Genomic DNA, 24877 nt, shown 5'->3' with positions numbered 1-24877 from the left:
ATGAAAAGATATCAAAGAAAGTAAATTTGGTTAACACTACACAGTATTAAATAGAATGCTTCAATTTTATGGAAATAATAGAAATTTGAATTTTCTTTGGTTACGTGAGGTGAGAGTGAGCCACAGTTTTTGCAGCCAGAACAAAAATAAAATAAACCAAACAAAAATAAAAATAAAGAATAAATGCCTACTTCATAGCATTAGGCAATGCATTGACTTTTTGCAGCCAAGTTGAATATCTTACATATACTATATCTTACATATACTTACATAAGCAATCTTGGACTTAGTTGTATGTTGCATCAGTGACATATTTATAATGAATCCTTTGTTTTAAGTGAGAACTGTGAGATTCAGGTGGATGAATTCCTAAGTGATCACTTAAATTGTGGTATTTGTGTTGTACACAAATTGTAGTACTTGTGTTGACCTTCATGGTGCCTTTAGCTGACGGCGTCAAAATGGATTTCAAGTAAAGCAGGCTTGCTGATCAAAACTATGATAACTGAATGTTAACTTGAGATCGAAGTTATTCTTTAGTTTTAGAAAGTACAATTTGTCTCATGCGTATGCATATTAATTATTTTTCAGTGGAATAATACATAATTTATGCTTGGATTCTAACTACATTTTTATATTGTCACAAAGATTGAAATATTTAGTATACAATGCATGTTTTTACTTTTGTAAAGGCTTATATATTGTGTCATCATTTTTTTCAAAAAGTTGACTAGTTAAAAAAAACAAATGAATATATTTAAGATTTCAAAAGTATTCATTGACTCACATAATTCTTTTAATATTCACTTTTTTTAGCTTAACTTGATGTTCTTGTGTCAGCTTTTCACTAAATATTTCATTTTGTCAGTGATAATAGTGATGTTTTCTACTTAGTCTAGTATGTTGATTCCTATTAAATTTGATGTATGTTTTCTTCTTTCTAAATTCATGTTACTGTTATAGAGTTTTTTTAAAGAAGGAATGTTTTCATTCATATAACTTGCTAATAATTTGCATGGTGTCAATGTCAATTTTCTATTATTGTTATAAATTAGTAAGAAAATTAGCTGTCATAAGTCATAAAAATCAATTCAGTATCAGTTGAGGCTATGATTTTCAACTCTTGGGAAATTTACAGGCAATCTAAGTAAATGAAAAATATGAATTGGACAACAGTTTAAAGAAAATGCTAAGACTATATAATTAAGGGATATTTATTTATTTATTTTTCCATGTAGGCTTACATTCTAAACTTACTAGAAAAAAATGTAATTCATCACCCTGGAACCCTAATATTTACAAAGCTCATGAGTAGATTCAAATGCATCTACCCATTACCCATGGCTTTCTTGGGTAAATAGCATTCAATAACTGCGCCTCGTAAAGATTTAGGGCCGGGCGCAGTGGCCCATGCCTATAATCCCAGCACTTTGGGAGGCCAAGTCGGGTGGATCTCCTGAAGTCAGGGGTCTGAGACCAGCCTGACCAATACAGTGAAACTCTGTCTCTACAAAAAATACAAAAATTAGTTGGGCATGGTGGTGTTTGCCTATAATTCCAGTTATTTAGGAGGCTGAGACAGGATAATTTCTTGAACCTGGGAGGCAGAGGTTGCAGTGAGCTGAGATAGTGCCACTGCACTACAGCCTGGGCAACAGAGTGAGATTCCGTCTCCCCTGCCAAAAAAAAAAAAAAAAAAAAAAAGAAAAGAAAAAAAAAATCAGCCCTCGGGGACATACATCAGGATGTTATTGTTTCATCAATATTTTCTTTTCGTTCCTTTTTTATTTCCTTTTGCCTAACATTGGATCTGCACTCCAATGACTTGAAATATCTACACCATCTCTAGACTCCTCCGCAAAAGAAAATTAGTTCACTTCTTAAGAGACTTTGCATGCCTACAAACTCAGAATAGTTTAGTGTGTATTTAGTAATTCTAAGAGAAGTTACTGCAGTTTGTAGCAAGGTGAAATAAATGGGTTCTGATAGTAATATATGTGACATTCTTATCTAATAAATTTAGTTTCAGATAAGTGAATGAAAGGCTTGTACAAATTTAAAAATTACTTGATACATGCCTACCTTGTTAACACTTAACGTATTTTTTTTTACTATTTTCCAAAGGTACAAGATGTGAAATAGATCTAGATGAGTGTGCCTTACATCCCTGCAAAAGTGGAGCCACCTGCATTGACCAACCTGGTAATTACTTCTGCCATTGTGGGCCTCCATTTAAAGGTAATGAACACCGAGGGAGAAGGAAGAGCAAACATAATTAACTTTAAAAATCACTTCTGTCTCTTGTCTGAACTCATTTCGTCTTCCGACAACATTATTAGTCCTTCATTTTCTTAAAGTCAGCTTCTAAAGTGGTCAACCAATTATTCCTTAGGCAGAAACTACAGTGAAATTAGTTTTATTTGCATACACACTAAAATAGTTGAGTTTCTTATTTTTCTATTTGAAAGGTCACCAATGAAACCAAAAGATACAATTTAAAAAGTAAGGAATATATTACCAGCCTATCATGTTATATTTGAAATATTCTTCCATATTATTTAATTTCTCATGAAATTGTCAGGTTTTCTTTTTTTCTTTCTAAACTAATCATCTGTTTAATTTTTCAGTGTTCAGCTTTGATGATAATTCTTTAGCTTCAGTTCAGGAATTGTATTTTTTCTCAATACACTAAACAAATCCTTGCTTTGCCTTATAAATATGTTCATATATTATTGCAACTAGTATATAGAAACTAATTAATTGAGTACTTCCTTGAACTTTGGTATCTCTTTCTAAGCTAAGAAATTTGAAAGTGTTCAACTAAGTAAAATTAATTTAGATATTTTAATGTTATACCTATTTACCTTGGAAAGTATCTTATAATTACTTATGAAAAGTATAAGATTATATGCCCCACTTCAAATATTTTGCATCTATTTAAACACACTAAGTTATAGCTTTCTTACTATTAAATGAAAGTAAGAATATACCTAGCTCATTTAGTTGAATGTGATTTAAATGAGAAATGTTATATAAATACCACAATGTCTGCCAGAAATTAAAAATAATTGTTTACTTATACTTTCCAATAATGTTCTAAGATATATGTAATATTTATATAATGGACAATATTTTATCATGTTTGGGTAGGTGGGATATCAATACATACTTATTTAATCATGCATCTTTAAACATTCGCAGGCAATGGCCTAAATAATCTCAGTAAAAATATTAGGTTTCATTTTTTATTTTTTGAGGGAGGATCTCACTTGGTCACCCAGGATGGGGTGCAGTGGTGCTATCATAGCTCACTGCAACCTCTGCATCCAGGGCTTAAGTGATCCTCCCCTCAGCTCCCGAGTTGAGAGGACTACAGGTGCATGCCATCATATTAGGGTAGTTTTTGTATTTTTGTAGAGATGGGGTTTCACCATGTTGCCCAGGCTGGTAGACGTCATTTTAAAAATAACAGTTTTTCTAATGCCCAGATTTTTGTTTCTCATACGTTCTTCAATTAAACAAAAATCAAATCTCCTTAGAGATCTGGCTAATTTTAGGATTAAGGCATGGAATATAGCTTGAATAATATTGTAATGCTAAAAAATATGAAAGTAATTAAACACAAAAGTATGAGATTAAGTCAATGGAAGGAGCCCCCAATGATCAAAGTTAGAATGATTTGAGCACCAAAATAAAGGAGTATTGATCGGTACCCAAAATATAAATATGTAAGAGTCCACATTGATGGAAATATATGATTGATTAAATAAATGAGAAATAATAGACACATCTTTTTGTACTATAGTACCAAATAACTTATTTGGTACTTGAACGTAAGGAGGTGGAACAAAACTCCCCATCTGTTAAATTTGGACAGCAGATAGTGACTGGCTTTCAAAGAGTATGGCACGTAAACAGGGGGTCGTGGAGGGAAGAGCAGCTTTACAATGGAGAAATCTGACAATTGCTACCTCAGCCACGTGATCAAGGTTAACATCAACATTCGCAGTCATGTTAATAACCTAAATTTTTGATATGAAGTGATCAGAATGACACTTTTTGACTCTTAACTTCCTTTCAAAAGTGCATTTTCCAAGTCCAGTCATCAAAAAATTACCAGACAAATCCCAATTGACAGACATTCTAAAAAATAACTTGACTAGAATTTCTCAAATCTGTTAAGGTCATCAAAAGCAAGAAAAGTCTGAGAAACTTTAAAAACTAAGAAGAAGCCTAAGGAAATATTACTTCTAAAAGTAATATGGTATCCTGGAAGAGATCTTGGAACAGAAAAAAAAGACATTAGCTTAAAACTAAGGGAATAAAAATAAAGTACAGATGTTAGTTAATAACATCAATATTGGTTCATTTGTTCTGACAAATGTACCATAGTAGCATACGATATTAATACAGGGGAAAGTTGTTATAGAGTATACAGAACCTCTCTGTACTACCCTTGCAACTATTCTGTAAATCTAAAGCTAGTCTAAAATAAAAGTTTAATTAAAAAATAAACAATTGCAAATAATTTCTGATTCAAAATATTTTACATTAGGCTGGACATAGTGGCTCATACCTGTAGCCCCCTCACATTGAGAGGTTGAGGCAAAAGGATTGCTTAAAGCCAGAAGTTCTAGACCAGTCTGGCGAAAAAGCAAATCCCTGTCTCTAAAAAATAAAAAGGAACGGGCGTGGTGTGGCTCACGCCTGTAATCCCAGCGCTTTGGGAGGCGGAGGTGGGCAGATCACCAGGTCAGGAGATCGAGATCATCCTGACTAACACAGTGAAACCCCATCTCTACTAAAAATACAAAAAAAAAAAAAAAGAAAAAAAAAAAATTAGCCGGGCAAGGTGGCGGGCGCCTGTAGTCCCAGCTACTCTCGGGAGGGTGAGGCAGGAGAATAGCGAGAACCCGGGAGGCGGAGCTTGCAGTGAGCCAAGATAGCGCCACTGCACTCCAGCCTGGGTGACAACGAGACTCCGTCTCAAAAATAAATAAATACATAAACAAACAAATGAAAAATAAATAAATAATAAAATATTAAAAAAAAAAAAAAAAAGGAAAAATGAGCCAGTTGTGGTGGCATGCTTGTGGTCCCAGCTACTCAGGAGGCTGAAGCAGGAGGATTGGTTGAGCCCATAAGTTTGAGGCTTCTGTGAACTATTATTGTGCCGCTGTACCCCAGCCTGGGCGACAAAGTGAGACCCCATCTATAAAATAAACAAATAAAAAACAGTAACAAAAGAAAACCTAAAACCAAAACCAAAATATTTTCCATTAAAACAAAACAGAATTTGTAAAGCATGAATAGAAATGTTAGGTAATCATGATTATTTTAACCTTCATATACCAAATACTAAATATTTTAATCTATGAATTATAATGAAAAGGATTCTTCAGTTAATGGTAGTGCCTTAGCTTTATGTGGTACATTAACATGTTCAATGGAACTGTACATAAATAAAACAAAAAAGCAAAAACACGGTTAAACTATTTTAAAATGCATGTGCTTAATAATGTATAATATTTTTCTAGTAATCACATCACATAAATTTATAATGTAGCTACCCTATCCTAGAGATAAATATATTCTAATTCAGTTTATATTCTTATACATCTTTCAGCTGGAAACATGCCTTGTATATCAGAAGCTGGATACGTGTTTATCTTTTTCTTTTGCTCCTAGGCATAGGCTTAATTATCTTGTATTTAGATGAGACAATGTGAATGAATTCTAACCAACAGAAAATCAATAGTAGTTTTTATCTTGCAATGTGGTTCATAAAAATATCTTGCAGTTTTTAACTTTTTCATTTCTTCTACATTCTTGATGGAAGGGAGTTGCCTGAAAAACTAGAGAAAAGCCAGAAGATGGAAGATCCCTAATTCTTACATAAAAAGATATTCATGGACCAGGAATACCCCTATTATACTGAGAGATAAGAAAACAAATTAATTTATGAGTTATTATTGTGCTAAACCACTAAGGTTAAGGTACTTGGTTCTTTACAGCAACCAGCATTGTTAAGAATTACTCTTTGAATGCTAGTAGCAAAGACTTTCCTTGAATACCTCACTAGAATTGATTTTTATATTGTTATAAATAAATAAAATTTTTGAAAAAAGTGTATAATCCATTTATGAATTCAATTTCTATGCAAAAAGCACAAATAATTTCCTTTTGTAAAACTTAGTACCTCTTTGTTTTCTGTTTAAATTTGCTGTGAGCCTGTTGGTGATTTCATAGTCTTTTTCCCAAAGAAAGAAAAATAATGCACATAAACAATGTACCTCCAGGATGACACATTAAAATCACAAGATTAAGTTGGTAAATTTTTAGTTGATTCAGTAATTTGATAAGTATACTTGTTTGGAATTCAATAGATACAGGTTAGCAAAATATGTCCTGTGGGAGAATATCCAGGCCTTTACCTGTTTTGTGCCTCTCAGAAACACCACTATACTCATTAATTTATGTATGGTGGATTCCTGCTTCAGCCGTAGATACAGAGTATATGTTCTCTTTGCTTGTAAATCCTAAATTATTTACTATCTGGTCCTCTATAGAAAACATTTGCTGACCGCTGGTATAGAAAATGCTCAAACAATAACCTATTTTTTAAGCTAATTGTGGCGTTTGTTGATAGAGTCCGAGTTTTATCTATTAGATGTTTATTTGCACAAACATATGTTTTGATAAAATGACGTCTATCATCTTCTTTTTTATATAAGAAATAGGTGACTCTGCCCCATTGTAGTAGGTTAAATTCATAACTGTTTTCATTTTGAGTAAAATTTGTAGCATAATAATATATAATTTTATGAGTTTATGCATTTATGAATTTGAAAATATAAAGAATATATACAGTTACTGTTTAGCAAATACATGAAATTGTAAGATATGGTGCCTTGCGTGTTTTTCTGAGAATTTACCCTAGTTCGAACATTTTTCATTGATAGAAGTTATGTTTTATTACTAGTTATAACTTTTTAAAGCACATACTGGAAAAAGGAATTTGTCTGAAAAGGGAATTGTGCTTATATAGTCCATTTATGGGAACAATAGAGAATAATTAGAAAAATCTTGGTGTAATTACTTCTGTAGAGCTGAATAATGCAGTGTTTTTATGCATGTTAGTTTCTAGTACTAAAATTACAGATCCTCCAAAAATAGCATAGCTTTCATACAAAATGTTATTAATGCTATATATGTTTTTTGATATCTGTGGAATCTTTTTTCTTCTGTTTTTAAAAGACAAATAAATATGGAAAATAAATCCCTTAATACAATTCTTTTTCCACTAAGTGTTCATCCACTGGCGTAAGTGGTTAGCTTTGATTGAATCTGGCTCCCTTTCAAATTCTAGTCTTAGAAACTGAACTTAGCAAATGAATTTCAAATATATATTTCTTTTTGAAGGAAAGGGTATTTTCATTTTGTTTTCTGTTTACTATGGATGAATTTTTTTCTTCAGAAATGAATAAAAATTTTAATATGTAAAAATGAATTTTTACTTTCCCTGATAAAATTATTATAATATACCTGAACAAAACCTCATACTTTTCATGTAACAAAGCAGGATACAGACTGCGTACATATTATCCATGTTTGGATACCACAATTTTCTATCTTAATTAAAATAAGACGATACAAGGAAGTCATTTCCAATAAGCACTGTTGTCATTAACCTGTCTATTGTCATGGCCAATGATTGCTTTCTGAGGCACTCTTTGTTAAAGCCCTGTATGCCCAATACTTCCAAAAATGAATTGTGATATAAATTTGTCTTGATATACAAAATGTATTAAGTAGAGGATTTTTTGTTTTGTGTGTAATGTAAATGAGATTAAATAATGCCTCAAAGTATAAATTGTTTTTCTACATAAGAAAAGTAATTATTAAGCACATACATAAATGCACACACACAAACACACACACAGACACACACACACACATACACCTGGGATTAAGCACACTTACTCATCTTTCCCCCAGAACTAAATGGAGTTGAGTATGTGAAAAATGCTAGTTATAACTATTTCCTTAAAAAATATTATAATCAGTGCCAACCAATAAGGCAGCCCTTACTCAATCAACAATTTTAAATTCTAAAACTAATGTTCAAGAAACATAAGAAACATAATGAAAGTAAAGAGAAGAGACTCCATCTCAAAAAAAAAAAAAAAAAGAGAGAAGATAACTGCCTACCATGTAAATGTTGTTCCTGACAAAATTGAGGCAGTGTCTTATTTACCAATGAAGTATTTAAAGAAACAAAGTATATTTGGAATAGGACTGCTTTCTTAGTGGGTAGAAAAGACCACAATACTCAAATTGTCTATTATTAATATTGCCTATTAATATATCAGGGATACTGTAATCTATATGAATTTAATGCTAGTACCTACAGAAAGGTATGATTAAACTCTCTGATTCTATGACTTTATCTTTTTTTAGATTCCACATATAAGTGGGATCATGCAGTATTTGTCTCTTTGTGCCTGACTTAACGTTATGTACTCCAGGTTCATCCAAGAGGAGGTATTGGGAAAAGGATACAAAATTTCAGTTAGATAGGAGAAATAAATTCAAGATGCCCTGTACAACATGATGATTATAGTTAAAAACAATGTATTATATACTTAAAAATCATTTACAGATTAGATTTTGTGTTCTCACCACCTCAAAATGTGTGTGAGGTAATACATGTGTTAATTAACTTAATGTATACATGCATCAAAACATCATACTGGGTGCTGACGAGTTGATGGGTGTAGCACACCAACATGGCACAAGTATACATATGTAACAAACCTGCACGTTATGCACATGTACCCTAGAACTTAAAGTATAATAATAATAAAAAATAAAGCAAAACATCATACCGAATGCTACATATATACATATTTAATTTGTCAATTTAACAATAAAGTATGATTCACAATTCAAATTTTAAAATGTGAATTTACTGGCATCAAACTAAATTGTTCATGACTTTATAATTCATAAAATGAAACTTGTACATACTGAATTTCATTAAATGAAGGTGTTCTGGGGGAAAATAATGTTGCATATATCACTGTTAAAACAATCGTCCTTGTATTTCTGTCATGTATTGGTGCTGAGAAATAAGTTGTTACTCTTCTAAAATACAAAAGTTTTCAATAGCTAATACAAAAAAATAAGGCTTTGTCATAAATTATTGCTTGATTCTCAAGAAAGTAAGTACTTAATAAGAATGTCATTCTGATAAAGCTACATATAGACAAGTAAAATGAAAATGTTTGAGCAAATGTCTTATCTGCTAGAGCTTTAAAGATACATGTCTCTAAATGTGTAGTAATTAATATAAAAAGCTGAAATGGTAATTAGCCTTTAAACATGTTTGCAAAAGAAAGTAAAGAAGAACAAAACTCAGCAAAATAAAAATGCTTAAGTGTGTTGGAAGCCAGAATAATAATGCTATTTTCTGGATAGGACACTCTGTTATGGGAACTTGTAATTAGAAAGCAGATTTAAGTATATATTTTTAAGTGCTTGTGAAGTGAAAAAGACTGGAGTGCAGATAATGGAGCAATTAGTTTTTCAGCCTTCACAGGCGATATTCAGTCATTCTTGTGTCAAGCTACAATGGGGAACTAAAGATGCTGTAATTAAATGCTCCATTCTACTCAATGTACAACTATACTAAAGGTTCTTGGAGTATAAAATATTTTGGCTGGGCTACCCAAACAACCATCTCTAATGTTCTGGAAATGTATTAAAGTCAAGTCCAGATCAATTTAGAATATTAACCAAAAGTCAATTAAATTTCTCTAATGAAAATGACAATATGCGTATTATTTTGGAGGAGTGGTCAAATAAATTGAATGAACTGTAAAATGCTGAGTCCATAATAAGATATTAATCCAATAGAAAAAAAGATTCATTAAATAGTTGAAATTAATGTTGTCTTACATTTGTTCTGTCTAGCAATTAAACAGTAAATATGGAGCAAATATTGGTTTTTATTAGCAGCATTGTGTTCTTCTTCCTGGTGATTAAATCATTACCTTTAGTTCAATGTAAGTGCGACCATGCTAAGGTTATTTTGACAGCAAGCATATAGGGAATCTGAGTGAAAGATGTGAATATTTCTATCTGCCATTTAAAACAAATTTTTTTTATTATTATTATTTTTTTTAAAAAAATTTATTTATTATTATTATACTTTAAGTTGGGAGTTATACCTGATGTAAATGACGAGTTGATGGGTGCAGCACACCAACATGGCACAAGTATACATATGTAACAAACCTGCACGTTATGCACATGTACCCTACAACAATTTTTTTTTTGCTTCTTTTATTCCTTTCTCTTATTTTTATTTTAGATTCAAAGCTCTTTAATATGTTGGCCAAGCGTGTATTTAATTCTATTTTAATTTTATTTCCTGTGAATGGACCAGACCTATTTATTCCTTCTTCCTTTATAACCTATTGGCTGCTCCATTTGGGTGGCTAATTATATTTGACTATATTTTCTGTAAAATAAGCATATCAAGTAAAAAAAATACTGTAATTGACCATAACTATAAACATATTATATAGTTTTATCAACAGGTTAATGTGCAGCCCATCCCAGCTGAGTTACCTATTATGTGCAACAATAGGATGGCAGGTCTGGCAAACTTAGAGAAATGCTTATCTATACTGTACATTTTATACTAATAATTTTCATTTGCATTACCAAAAGGAGAAAATATACTCCTGACACTCTGACAATGAGACAAAATTATAATTAAATTAAAAATCACAGAGAAGGATTGTTTGCAATGAATTCATAATACTCTGAAAGTTTTGAAAAATAGGAAAGTAATAACAATGCTATTGTTTTCTAAATGTGTACCTTTCTTAATTTCCAGCACAATACTCACCCTTAAACTGTGATACTATTCAGCATTCTGTCCTCAACTTTTAAACTTTTTCACTATATATGCTTTTCAGATTGTTCAAATCTATTCAAATGTGTCAACCACCTATTTCCCAACATGTGAAAAATGGTATTTTCCCTTTAAATAGAAAGAAGTATATGTTGATAAATTCTAAACTGCCATGCATATCCTAGTATTACACATGTTCCTGGAATAAATTTAAAATAAAATAGGGAGCAGAGACAACAGAAATTGTGGGAATTCAAAGACCTCAAAGACATTCAGTTTGGCTAAAATTACTTTGAGAGCATGAAGCTGGAGTTTTAAACAGAATTCAAACCAGAACTGTCACCCAAGGAATATTAGGGTCAATGGGAAGTTATTAATCTGGGGAAAAATTAATCAAATATAAATTTGGGGAGATTATTCTAAATTATAAAGGAGAATTTGATTTTTTTCTTCTTTTGAATGAATTTTCTTTTGTGTATTTGAGATTTACAACATGATTTATGGGATACATATAGATAGTAAAATGGTTACTATAGTGAAGCAGATTAACACATCTATCATCTCACATGGTTACTTTTCTTTTTGTGACAAGTTACCTAAAATCTACTTATGGCACACTGGAAAGAGAGAAAAAATTAAGTGCTTGCAGTAATCAAGCTGTGGTCTATTGCAGTGGCATGGAAACGGGGCTTGAGTTAGGTAGTTGGATAATTTCAGGAGATATTTAGCTTACAGACAAAATAAGTTAGAATGTTGTGGTATTGAGATGTGTAAAGTAAGAAAAAAAAAAGAAAACTATGTTCAGTTTCCTAGGTCAGATAAATGGATTATTGCTTTAGGGCAACAGGAGTGGAAGAAGCACATTTAATGAAGAGGGAGATCGGCAGAGCTTCAAGCATACTGAATCTGTCAGATTGTAAATTATTAAAATCAAGGTTTCCTTCAAATAATCCTAGTATGTGCTTCTGAAGCATAGGAGAAAGTTCTGGAAGGACTATAGTTTTATAAAGCATCAGTCAAAAATAAGTATATATGGAATGGTCAAGTTTTTTCATAGGACTGTTTACTAAGAAATACTAAAATGGAAAGGCTGGATGGGGAAAGGGACACATAATGAGAAGCCAAAGGTGAACACAAAAGATGGGAGAGCTCCAGTTAGGAAGAAGTAGTAAGAAAGTCCTAAATAAGGTTGGACAGTAGTGTGATTTGGTGTGAAAATGATCTATAAAACTATTACTAAAGTGGCCTTGGTAAACTTCACAAGAAGAGTTTCAATGGAGTTTAGTCATTGACAATGATATATGTGGAACTGTACAGATGAAATGAAAAAGTGGCGATAGTAACACTAGATTCCTTCTTGAAAATATTTGGTAGAAAAGTGGTAAGGAGAAAAGAGGCTAAATAGGGGAAATATGAGACAAAAGCAAGATTTGTTCATCAAAATGTTACGGGCTTAAGGGACGTATGGCTATCTTCCATTGAGTAGCCCTTTCAGATCTACTCAGTGTCCAAGAAGCTACACTACATGACCTGTATTTTTCCCGCTTTCTTTTGAATTTGGCAAATGGGAGCCCCAATATGAAATAAGAGGAAGGGAAGAGACAGATGCAAATACGTTTATTACCTCATTTTCCTCTGTGTTTTACCCTCCACTGATCAACTCATCTTCCCTATGGCAGTGGTCTCCACACAGCTCCTCTGCCTTAGGTTCTATCACCAGCTACCTCCACTCAGCTCCTGAGTGGCAGAAAAGACCTCATTCTATTTCTAGTGGTTTCCACATGCCCTGCCACACTTTGTAAGTAGTCCCTTATTAAATTCCCCACACATTTCTGAGTTCGATTGCATCATCTCTTGCCTTCTAGGATCCAATCACACTTAGTAATCCTAATGTATGCATAGGAAGATATTAGAACAGAAGTAGAGACTGAATCTTCAGGATGTAAAGAAGATAATTAACACAGAGGGCAGTGGAATGTGGTATGATGGTAAACTACAAATCTGATGATAACATTAAATTTAAATGTCATCTTAAATATAAATGGCCATAGATTTAAATGTGAAACATGATCATAAATATTTTAGAACAAAACGTAAGAGAAAATATTTGGGATTTAGAGCTATTCAAAGAATTCTTAGACTTGAAACATAAAACAGGATCCAGAAATGAAAAAAAATAATAAATTGGACTTTGTCAAGATCGAGAGGGATGAATGAATCTGTTGTTATTTGATAATAAAGTAACCAAATACAAAGTATAGATGGAAATATAGGTAAGACTAGAGATTTTACTGGTAGAAATTTGAGGGAGTTTTTTGATGGAAGTCATGTTTTCTGAAATTTAGGGGTATGGTTATATTCTGTGAGTGACCAGAAAAATAACAATTTATAATTCAAGGAGAGTATATTAGTCTATTCTCAAAATGCTATAAAGAATTAGCAGAGACTGGGTAGTTTATTAAAAAAGAGGATTAATTGACTCACAGTTCTGCAGGCTGTACAGGAGGGATGGCTGCAGAAGCCTCAGAAAACTTAAAATCATGGCAGAAGGTGAAGGGGAAGCAAGCACAACATCATATTTCATGGCAAGAGGATAGAGAGAGTGGGGCAGGGGCGAAGGTGCCACCCACTTTTAAATGATCAGATCTCCTATTAACTCAAAATGAGAGCTCACTTATCACAAAGGGGATGGCCCAAGCCATTTATAGGGCATGTGCCACCATAATATAAACATATTATTTTTTATATAATAATATATTGATATATTATTACATATATTAATGTATATATTACATATATTAATGCATATATATTACATATATTAATGTATATGTAATATTACATATATTGCATATATTAATGTAATTATATTATTATTACATATATTAATGTATATGTAATAATATATTACATCAGGTTCCTCCCCAACTTTGAGAATTCAACATGAGTTTTGGGTGGGGACACAGAGCCAAACCGTATCAGAGAGTATAAAACATTTCACATTTAAATGAATGTACATTTTCCTGTATGCTGGCGATGGTATCTATCTCACTTGAAAATGATTCTCCTAAGCACATTTTGCTTTAGGAGTTGCTACTTTGGCTAGAGTTAATATCTACCCTAAACCAGATCAAATATTATTTTAGGGATCTTGAACGAAGAATTTGGGAAAATGTTGCTCAGACTTTATTTGACATTGACCATATGAAACATGAATTTACAATTACTGGCAAAAGGAAGTCCTCAAGTTGGAAGAAAAAAAAAGTTCATAGAAGTTTAGGATCATAACAATAATAAGGAAAGCTATAAAAAGACAGACAAACAGATATGGCAAAGTTATAGTCCTTAATGTACCTGAGCCGAATGCACTTCTACTCTCATAATTTGCTACTTGAGCTAATAAATTTCACTGTACCAGTGTTGATTCTACTAAGGTTCTGTCTCTTTTCCCTTAAAGAGTCTTCCATTATAAAAATGTAAGCACTATTGAAGTCCAGTTCACACATTTCTTGACATCAGTCTTCAAACTTGTGTGGTTTTCCTCTATCGTTGCTCAGTAGCCTAAGAGGAGTCACATAGAATTAAAAAGTTAGAGTAGTACAGCATTGAGGAAATAAAGAGAAAATAATAGGTTCTTTGTGTCAGTGAATAACAAGGGGAATGTAATCCCGCCTATTGAGTCTGAAGTTTTATTGATATAGGAAAAACTGTTGCTTAAGAGGGACAAAAGAAATATGATGCAATCATAATGAAACAGGTTTTAATGAAGCAATAAGGTAAAATTATATTCAACATATAATATAAGAAAGGTTGTTAATAACAAAAGGGTGAGTTTGTTTGTGGTGCTATAACAAATCTACCAACTACATCCCTAGCTGTTTAACCCTAATTGTTAAATTCTAAACACATCTACATCTACCGGCTACATCCCCAGCTCTTCTATAGCTGTTCTTGAGCCAAACCCTCTAAGTCAATTAAACCTCTTAGCAAATATTTCAGAGTTCGTATCTTAAATTCCATAAACTAAGTGGCTTATAAACAACAGAAACATATTTGTCATGGTTCTGGAGGCTGCAAAGTCGAGTATCAAGGCACCAACAGTTTTGGTGTCTGGTACCAGCTCACTTCCTCATAGGTGGTCATCTTCTCACTGTAACCTCACATGGCAGAAGGGATGAAGGATCTCTTCTATAAGGACTGTAGTGTCTTTTATAAGGACTCAAATTTCTTACACAACTCAGAAATTATTCATGAGGTTTTTGTTCTCAGAATGTCATCATACCCCGAAGACTCCATCTCCTAAACCTTCACATTGGAAATCAGGTTTCAACATAAAAATCTGGGGCTGTGGATGGTCACAAGCATTCAGACTACAGCAGGATACAATGGCAAAGTTTTGGAAGACTATCACAGTGGGATGTTGATTCAAGTGAGAAGCGCCGAGTTAAATGGAAATAAATGATTTAGAAAACATTGCACTATTAAAAACATATTTTGTGAAAGATAAGAGTATTCAGAAGATATTGTGGACTTAAGAGAGCACACACACAAAAAGGCAAACAGTAATCATGGAGGCTTCTGGCAATGGTGGAATAGCATATAGAAAAACCATTCTTCAGATGACAATTGTAAACTCTAAACAAATAATGAAAACAACTGTTTTAAGCCACTAAAGAGTTACCAGAAGCAGGCAGAAATTAAAGAGGAGTCAAGCTTTGAAAGAAAGAAGCTCTGCTGGGTAAAATGTGTCTTTCTATTGCTTTTCACCTGAGGATTACCTTCAGTCTGATATGTATGGGCAGTGAAAAGAATAGGAGAAAGCTGCAATGTTAAGTGTATGAAGAGTCACAGGACAATTTAAGGCTCCCAGAATGGCAGAAAAGTGAAGGGACTGGGGAATTCAAGAAAGAAGGACACCATGTAAGGAAGAGTACCAAAATACAAATTGCACAAATCCTTTGTTAATGCCTGAATGACACAAATGTAGGGAATCTCAATTTTCCCCAGTGAAAGCAACCACTGAAAGTATGAGGAGCTGAGTGGTTGTGGCTGCTTCCAAACACACTGAGGTGGGATATAGCATTTGAGTTCAGATGTGATAACATCTTTCTATAATAAATAACATATTGCTTAAAGGAAGAAAACAGAATCCAGAGACAATGCAACATATCAGTACGATGTCAAGAATATAATTAACTATTACTAGAGAGACTTCATCCTCAGAATATTTTCACTGTAGTAAAATTACCAGAAGAAAACATAGGCGAAAATCTCCACAAAATTGGATTGGGCAAGGATATTTTGTATGTGACTCCAAAAGCACAGGCAACAAAGGCAAAATTAGACAAATGGGATAGAATCAAGAAATCTTCTGCATGGCAAAGCAAACAACAAAATTAAGACAACCCACAAAAAGGAAAACAATATTTTCAAACCATACATATGATAAGGAATTAATATCCAAAATATATAAGGAACAGAAACAACTCTATAACAAAAAACACACAACCTGGTTGAAAAATGGGCAAAGGATCTGAACAGATGTTTCTCAAAAGCAGACATAAAAATGGCAAGCAGATACATTTAAAAATGCTCAGTATCACTAAGCATGAGGGAAATACAAATATTATAAAAACCACAATGAAATACCACTTTACTCCTCTTAGCACGGCTTTTATTATTATTAAAATGTGAAAAACAATAAGTGTTTTTGAGGATGCAGTAAAAAGGGAACTTACACATTGTGGGAATGTAAGTTACTAAAATCATTATGAAAAATGGTATGGAGATTCCTTGAAAAACTAAAACTAGAACTAGCATATGATCAAGTAATTCCATTTTTGGGTACGTGTGCAAAGGATATGAAATCTGTATGTTGAAGGAATATTTGCATGCCCACATCATTGCAGCATTATTCACAATGGTCAAGAGATGGAAACAACCTAGGCATCTGTCAATGGAAGAATGGATAAATAAAATGTCATATATATGCATAATGAAATATTAGTTAAAAAGAAAGAACTTTTGTGACAACATTGATTAACCTATAGGGAGAACATTATGTTAAATAAAATAATCCAGGTACTGAAAGAAAAGTACCAAAAGTACCACTTACATATGAAATCTAAAAATGTTAAACTCATAGTAGCAGAGAGCAGAATAATGCTTACCAGAGACTGAAGGAGGGGTGCAGGAGGGAATTAGGAATTGTTGATAAAAGGATACAAAGCTTCAAAAAGAGGCATAAGATTTGAAATCTATTGCATAGCAGTGTAACTACAGTCAATGATAAAGTACTTTAGATTGCCATTAACATAATCTATTTAGAGTTCATTTTGTACTATTACACATAGATATAAAAATATTATACCATTGTAGTTCCATTTACTTCATTTGCTGTAGTATTGTCATATTTATTATACTTATGTTATTTATAAGTGCCACAATTTGCCGTTATAAAATTTGCTTTAAACAATTACTACATGTGTATATTTCAAAATAAGAGCAAATTTCAAATTTCTCCCCATAAAAAAAGATAAGTAATGAAGTAATAGATATATTAGCTCAATTTAATGACTGAACTTTGTATACATATATCAAAACATCACATTGTATCCCATAATGTACACACTTATAATTTAACAATTAAAACTCACAGTAATTTTAAACTGTAGAATACAATCAAAAGATATCTAAATTTTCAGGCCATCCCCATTCTATAGGAGAATCAGAAATTGAATTTTCACAGGACTCTCAAGAAATTTAATACACATTCAAGCTTACATAGTTATAATTGAGGCCAGTGATTCTCAAAAGAAATAAATTAAAATGTCAGCCAAATGTGTAGTTTTAAAATAGCTCATAAATATATATAAAATAATTTTAATAGCATACATATTAAGATAAATAAAATCTTAAAGAAGTTCTTCAGCATAAAAGGAAGTAGCACCAAATGGAAACTTATAGAAAGACATGAAGTCTTTGAAAATGAAAAATATGTAGGAACAAACACTAGAATATACAAAATTTGTATTTCTTTATTTTTTTTAAATACATGTAACTGTTTAAGACAAATTTTGTAATGCTGAATTGTGGATTTATAAATAACAAGTATAACAAACATGATAATATTATAGCAGATGGGGTAAATTGAACCATACTGGTGTAAAATTCTTATATTTGTGTATAGTTGTGCAAATTATCTCTAAATGGATTAAGGAAATGGCATTCTAAAGAGCAATAAGTACAAAATAATGCATAGGATTTATACCTGATGTAAATGACGAGTTGATGGGTGCAGCACAGCAACATGGCACAAGTATACATATGTAACAAACGTGCACGTTATGCACATGTACCCTAGAACTTAAAGTATAATTAAAAAAAAAAGAAAAAAAAATGTAAAAAGGGATGACTATACCAATGAAATAATAAAAATATTTAATCAAAAAACAGAAAATGAAAGCAAGAAAATTACAACAAAAAACAATAGGGCAAATAAAAAAAAAGCAAATGATGGACATAAATTCAATGATCAAAATAATTCCATTGAATGTCAATGAACTAGATAGAAATCCAACCAAGGTATAGATTGTTCATCTGGATAAAAAAGGCCCAACTTGATTAAATCTACAAGAAATGCATGTAAAATATAAAGACATAGATGAGTTGTAAGAAAGACAGATATACTATTCAAAAAGAACTCATAAAAATGTGATGATCTATATTCATATTAGAACAAATAGATTCCAGACCAGAAGTAAAAATGATTATCATAATACTAAAAGGGTCAGTTGATCAGTAACTCCAGTCAACAAAATGTGGGGCAGCAGAACTATCCATACAATATGAAGATTCACGAGAAATAATAACAGGTTTTTATTTGTTAAGTCTCTAAGTAAGTCAGTTGTTTGTTACAGACAGAGACAATTGAAACAAGTTGGTACCTAGAAGTGAGATGCTACCATAAATAAAACACTTTTGTGGCATTGAGACTGTTTTGGAAAGAGGTTGAATACAGAAAATGTTAATGATGTCTGGAAGATCAGTGAGGAAATTTGTACTGGAGCTGGAGAAATGGAAACCGTGTTATATATTGACCAAATAATGGGACCACTGTTGCTTGTGCCAATGTGAAAGATAGAAAATATACGGCATGACCTTATTAACTAGGCTGAGATTTCAGGACAAAACGTGGAAGTTACCAAATAGCTTCATCTACTGGCCTATGATAAAACAGGAAATAAGAGATGAGTTAACGATGGGATTGTTTTTAACCAAAATTTAGAAAAAATATTTTTAACATAGGAGTACTGTGTTGAAAAATAAACAAGATTCTTATTTTCAGACTTCCAGCTGGTAAAAAGTTTTCAAAATAGACTCAGAGCTATTATAGAATCCAGGACATTACCAGTAAAAGTAGGGTTCAGGTCAAGATCAAGGGTACATGGTTTTTAAACCCTTTGTTAAGACAAGAATCATCTAAGGCAGAGGAATGTAGACCCCTCATGTAGATAAAAATATTTTTAAATCCTAAGGATATATCTTAACTCTTACCTCGTGGTAGAGAGGAGATAATTCTGAGAGATTTGTGTGTCTGACAGGAAGCTGGCTAAGAAAATTATTCACCTGCAACATGGGCCACTACTTATGGCTTGCAGAGGAAGGGTCACAGAAGTAGAATGGACCAGTCTCTGCTATATACCTTTCTTCTTCTCTCCTTTTTTTAGAACGTTTGTCTATTGTAGTATGTCTGTCTCTGCTTAACTTTACATATTGAGAATATGGATGAGCAGATAATTCGTCCTAACTTTGTAAGTCTCTGAATCAAGAAAAACTGTACCCAAAAGTGAAAACAGAGAAGCTGTAGTAAATAGCCTCATTGGCAATCTACATCTGGACTTAATTTAAATAAAGCTATTCTAGATTTTAAGTGAATTCCAATGTGATAAGACATTTATGGGTAGAAAAGACTATAATTTTCTTATTGGGCATCTTAGTTATAGTGGTCAGAAATTGAGCTGTGGTACATAATATCTAAAAATGACCACTTATCATCCCGCTTGATCAGCTGGGATTGGTCAAACACTCTTCTGTCCATGTAGTTTTCTGTATGGCTAGCTTAGGCTTCCTTACAACATGGCAACCTGGGGGTAATCACATTTTTTTAGAGCATTGGTTCTAAGCTAGAAATGACTTTGCCTTTCCAGGAGACATTTGGTAAAGTGTAGAGACATTTTTGGTTGTCAGGACTGGAGGAATAAAAGAGGCACCAAGTGAGTACACTATGTGCTAAATTTTTCCTCCAAAAATTCACATTTTAAAGTTCTAACCCTCAGGTCATATCATATATCATCAATGTAATATTATTTGTAAATAAAGTCATCTCAAATATATGTAATTAGTTAAGGTGAACTCATACTTGAGTAGGATAGGTTTCTAACCTAGTATGACTGATGTGCTTATCAAAAAGGAAAATTTAGGCACAGACACAAAGGGAGACCTCCATATGAAGATGAAAGCAGAGATTGGGGTGATGCTTCTACAAGTCACAGAATGACAGACATTGTCATCAAAGCACTGGAAAACATGGGAGGAACATGGAAGAGATTATCTCTCATAGTTCTTAGAAGGAATCAACTTTACCAAGACCCTAATCTTGGACATCTAACTTTTAGAGCTGTTAAACAATAAATTTTTGTTGTTTTCACCACTGATTTTGTTGCATAGCCTCGCAAATACAAGGTAGAGGTCAGGGATTCTTTATACATCTTACAATGAATAACAAAGTCTCATATAACTAAAAATTATCTGATAAAAGTGTCATTAATGGTGAAGTTCAGAACCTGGTAAGAAGCAACTATTTCAAGAGGAAAGAATCAGAAAGTGCAAGTCTCTTAAGATCCATCATCCAAAATTGGCAAAGTAACACTTCTGCAAGATTCTATCATGCAAACATTTCAGAGTCCATCAGATTCAAAAATGGGGTAATATTTATTTATTTGCTTGTTTGTCTGTTTATCCATTTACTTTTTACTACACTCTGCTATCTAGTAATGATCATTTATATTCCACTTACATGCAAAATACACCCTTTTTAACTAAGATACCAAAAGTCTTCCTCCATCATAGCATAAGACTTAGGTTGAGATTATAAATTAAACTTCCTAAAATATATTTTTATAAAAACTGCAGAAGCATAAAATATTTATGGTTAATATTTTTAAAAAGGAAAATGTGCAGAAAAATACAAAACATTGTAAAGAGAAATTAAATATATCTATAAGAATGCAAAAATGTAATCGCATCACATACTGGAAGAATAAATATGGTTAAGATAATTCATAGATTCAATGTAATCTGTCTTCTAATGCAAGTAGTGTTTTTAAAAAATTGACATGTGTTTTAAGATATAGAAATGTATAAATGTATAGTGGCCAGTAAATATATTAAATACAAGAAAAAGTTGAGAAATTGTACCATCTAATTTTACAACTTAAAATGGGTTTTATTTGAAAAATAAAAAGACACTTTGATCAATGAAAGTGAAAAATTTCAGAAACAGAACCACATTTATACAATTAATTTATTTTCAACAAAGTATCCAAAGCAATTCAATAAGAAAATAAAAGTCTTTTTAAAAATGATGGTGGAAATGGTATTCTTATGGAAAAAATGATATTGACTTCTACCTCACATCATACACAAGACACTAATTTTAGATGATCATCAGTCTCTATGTAAAATCTAAAACTATGAAGATTTTAGAAGAAAATGTAAAAGAAGTTCTTTGTTATCAAGTAGTAGGAATTTTTTTATTAGAACATGTAAAATGAGCAATAATCATTAAAAATGGTAATTTAGACTAACCAAATTTAAAAATTTGCTCACAAATGATACTATTTAGAAAATGAATAAGTGTAAGAGAAAATATTTACAAACACATACCCAGGACTTAAAGCAGAATATATCCAGAAAGCACTTATAATTCACTAATATAAAACAAAACACTAAAAATGAAGTGCAAATAACTGGAGACAACATTTTCATTGAAAGATAAGTAACAAATTCTTATTATGATTAATCATCCGAGAAATGCAAAACTAACCGAAAGTGAATACTCCTCCAGAGTCTAAAATTAATAAAAAAAATATTGAAAATGTGAAGTAACTCAAAGTCTCATACACTGTTGATAGGGAATCAAATAAAAATTTTAAAAAATTGAAAAACATTTTGCAGATTATATTTAAAATTAAACATACACCTATCCTAAGAATAACAATTTATATAAACAAGTGAAACGAAAGTATTGTTCTATAAACAGTCATTTACAAGAATGTTTATAGCAGTTTTATTTATTGTAACTGAGATTTGGAAACAAACAAATGTCTGTCAACCTGAAAATAAATAAGGATCTAGTGATATGTATGTACAATGTATAATGGACTATTACTCAGTGAAGGAAGGATCAAACTACTGATGTAAGACTATCTCAAACATTATGCTGAACAAAAGATAAAAGAAAAGGGACCTTTTGTAAGATTTCACTTTTTATTTCAAAAATAAGTAAAAATATTTAAAAAATTGTTACCCCAAGGAACAATGTTGATTGGGAAGTGGATAGAAGTAATTTTTTGTTTGTGAAAATGTATTTTATCTTTAAAAAATGTGAGTTTTAAAGGTATATGCATTTTTTAAACCCATCTAATCTACATATGTTTAGGATTATGCACTTATGTGTATATTTTAGCTATGAACAGGATGATACATTTTTTTTTGACTAGTTTTGTTCTCTACAGTGGTTTTGGTTAGCAATTCTAAACCTATTAGTCATGCATTCTTGAGCAAATTTGTAGATATTGTTGAAATTAATGGAAACTAGGTTTCTCACTGTTGGAGAAAGAATTACTAATATGGAGAGGAGAAGTAAAAGGCACCCTGAGGTATTGTTTATAAATTGGTGATATGAGTATAAACTCATGTTTTGTAATATACAGGCATATAAATATAAATATATGCAAATGCATGTATTTACCTATGATACTGGAATATTCCTAACACTTTGAATGATTGGATAAGATTGCATAGAATTGACTCTTGAACAGTGTGGGAGCTAAGGGTACTAAAACTGCACAGTCAAAAATTTATGTATACATTTGACTCCTTAAATCTTAACAGCTAATAAACTCTTAACTGGGAGTCTTACCCATAACATTAACAGTTGATTAATACATATGTGTATTTTGTATGTTATAGGTATATATATCATATTGTTGCAATGAATGAAGTAACCTAGGGTAAAGAAAAAGAAAAGACTAAGAAAATCATAAGAAAGAGAAAATATATTTACTTTTTATTAAGTGAAAATAAATTATCATATATGTCTTATTTCTTTTCATTTTTTACTTTAGGTTCAGAAGTTACATGTGCAGGTACATAATATGGGAAAATTGTGTGTCATGGAGGTTTGGTGTGCAGATAGATTGTTTCATCACTGAGGCAATAAGCTTAGTACCTGATAGGTAGTTTTTTGTTCCTTGCCCTCCTCCCACCCTTGACCTTCAAGTAGATCCTGGTATCTATGTCGTCTTATTTGCATCTGTGTGTACTCAATGCTGAGCTCCCCGTTAGAAGTAAGAATGTGCAATATTTGGTTTCCTGTTCTTGCATTAATTAAATTAGGATAATGGCCTCCAGCTCCCTCCGTATTGCTACAAAGAATATGATCTCATTCAGTTTTATGTCAGCTTCATATTCCATGGTGTATTTGTACCGCATTTTCTCTATTTACCCCATCATTGATAGGCATTTAGGTAGATTCCATGACTTTGCTATTAGGAATAGTGCTGCAATGAACATACATATGCATGCATCTTTATGGTAGAACAATTTATATTCCTTTGGGTATATACCCAGTACTGGGGTTGCTGGGTCAAATGATAATTCTGTTTTAAGTTCTTTGAGAAGTGTCCAAACTGCTTTCAACCATGGCAGGACTAACTTATATTCCCACCAGCAGTGTATAATTATTCCCTTTTCCCCAAAACCTCACCAGCATCTGTTTTTTTTTTTTTTTTTTTTTTTTTTTAACTTTTAATGATAGCCATTCTGAGTGGTATGAGATGGTATCTCATTGTGGTTTTCATTTGCATTTATCTAATGAATAGTGAAGTTGAATATGTTTTATAGATTTGGTCATGTGTACGTTGTCTTTTGACAAATGTTCATGTCCTTTGCCCATTTTTATGTATTTATTTATTTATTTTTTTTGCTTACTAATGTGTTTAAGTTCCTTATAGATTCTGGATATTAGACATTTGTCAGATGCATAGTTTGCAAGTATTTACTTCCATTTTTTAGGGTATCTGTTTATTTGGTTGGAAGTTTCCTCTTTAATTAAGTGCTATTTGTCAGTTTTGGGTTTGTTACAATTGCTTTTGGTATCATAATGAAAATATTTTATTTTCCAGGGCCTATACTCAGAATGGTATTTCCAAGTTTTTTTCTAGGATCATTATAGTTATATATATGTGTGTGTGTGTGTGTGTGTGTGTGTGTGTTTAGAATGGTTATGTCTTCTTGTTGAATTGACCCACTTGTCAATGTATAATGCCCTTCTTTTATCTTTGTTGGTTTAAAATCTGTTTTGTCTGAAATTAGAATAGCAACCTCTGCCCTTTTTTGTTTTCCATTTGCCTTATAGAATTTTCTTCATCTCTTTAGTTTGAGGTTATGGGTGACATTGCATGCAGTATGGGTCTCTTAAAGGCAGCATACAGTTCGGTCTTATTTCTTTATCCACCTTGCCATTCTTTGCCTTTTGACTAAGATATTTACCTATTTACACTCAAGGTTAACATTGATATGTGGATTTGATCCTGTCATTTTGTTGTTAGTTGTTATGCAGACTTGATTGACACTATAAAGCAGCCCCTGAAGGACTACTACCAGGTC

The 24877-nt window shown here is 32.0% G+C and overlaps 1 protein-coding gene across 1 annotated transcript in view; it reads left to right on the top strand.

Annotated features, from left to right (window-relative positions):
- Positions 1-2126: 2126 nt before the first annotated feature.
- The window catches only part of LOC126953401 (protein eyes shut homolog), a 253500-nt gene continuing 230749 nt past the window's right edge, over positions 2127-24877 (top strand). Inside the window, exon 1 of the mRNA XM_050788855.1 lies at positions 2127-2238. The gene's annotated coding sequence lies outside the window, so the exon portion shown is untranslated. The remainder of the gene's footprint in view (positions 2239-24877) is intronic.

Source organism: Macaca thibetana, chromosome 4, assembly GCF_024542745.1.
Source record: "Macaca thibetana thibetana isolate TM-01 chromosome 4, ASM2454274v1, whole genome shotgun sequence".
Lineage (NCBI taxonomy): Eukaryota > Metazoa > Chordata > Mammalia > Primates > Cercopithecidae > Macaca > Macaca thibetana.
The sequence above is the reverse complement of the archived record's forward strand: the minus strand, read 5'-3'. Positions and strand labels throughout refer to the sequence as shown.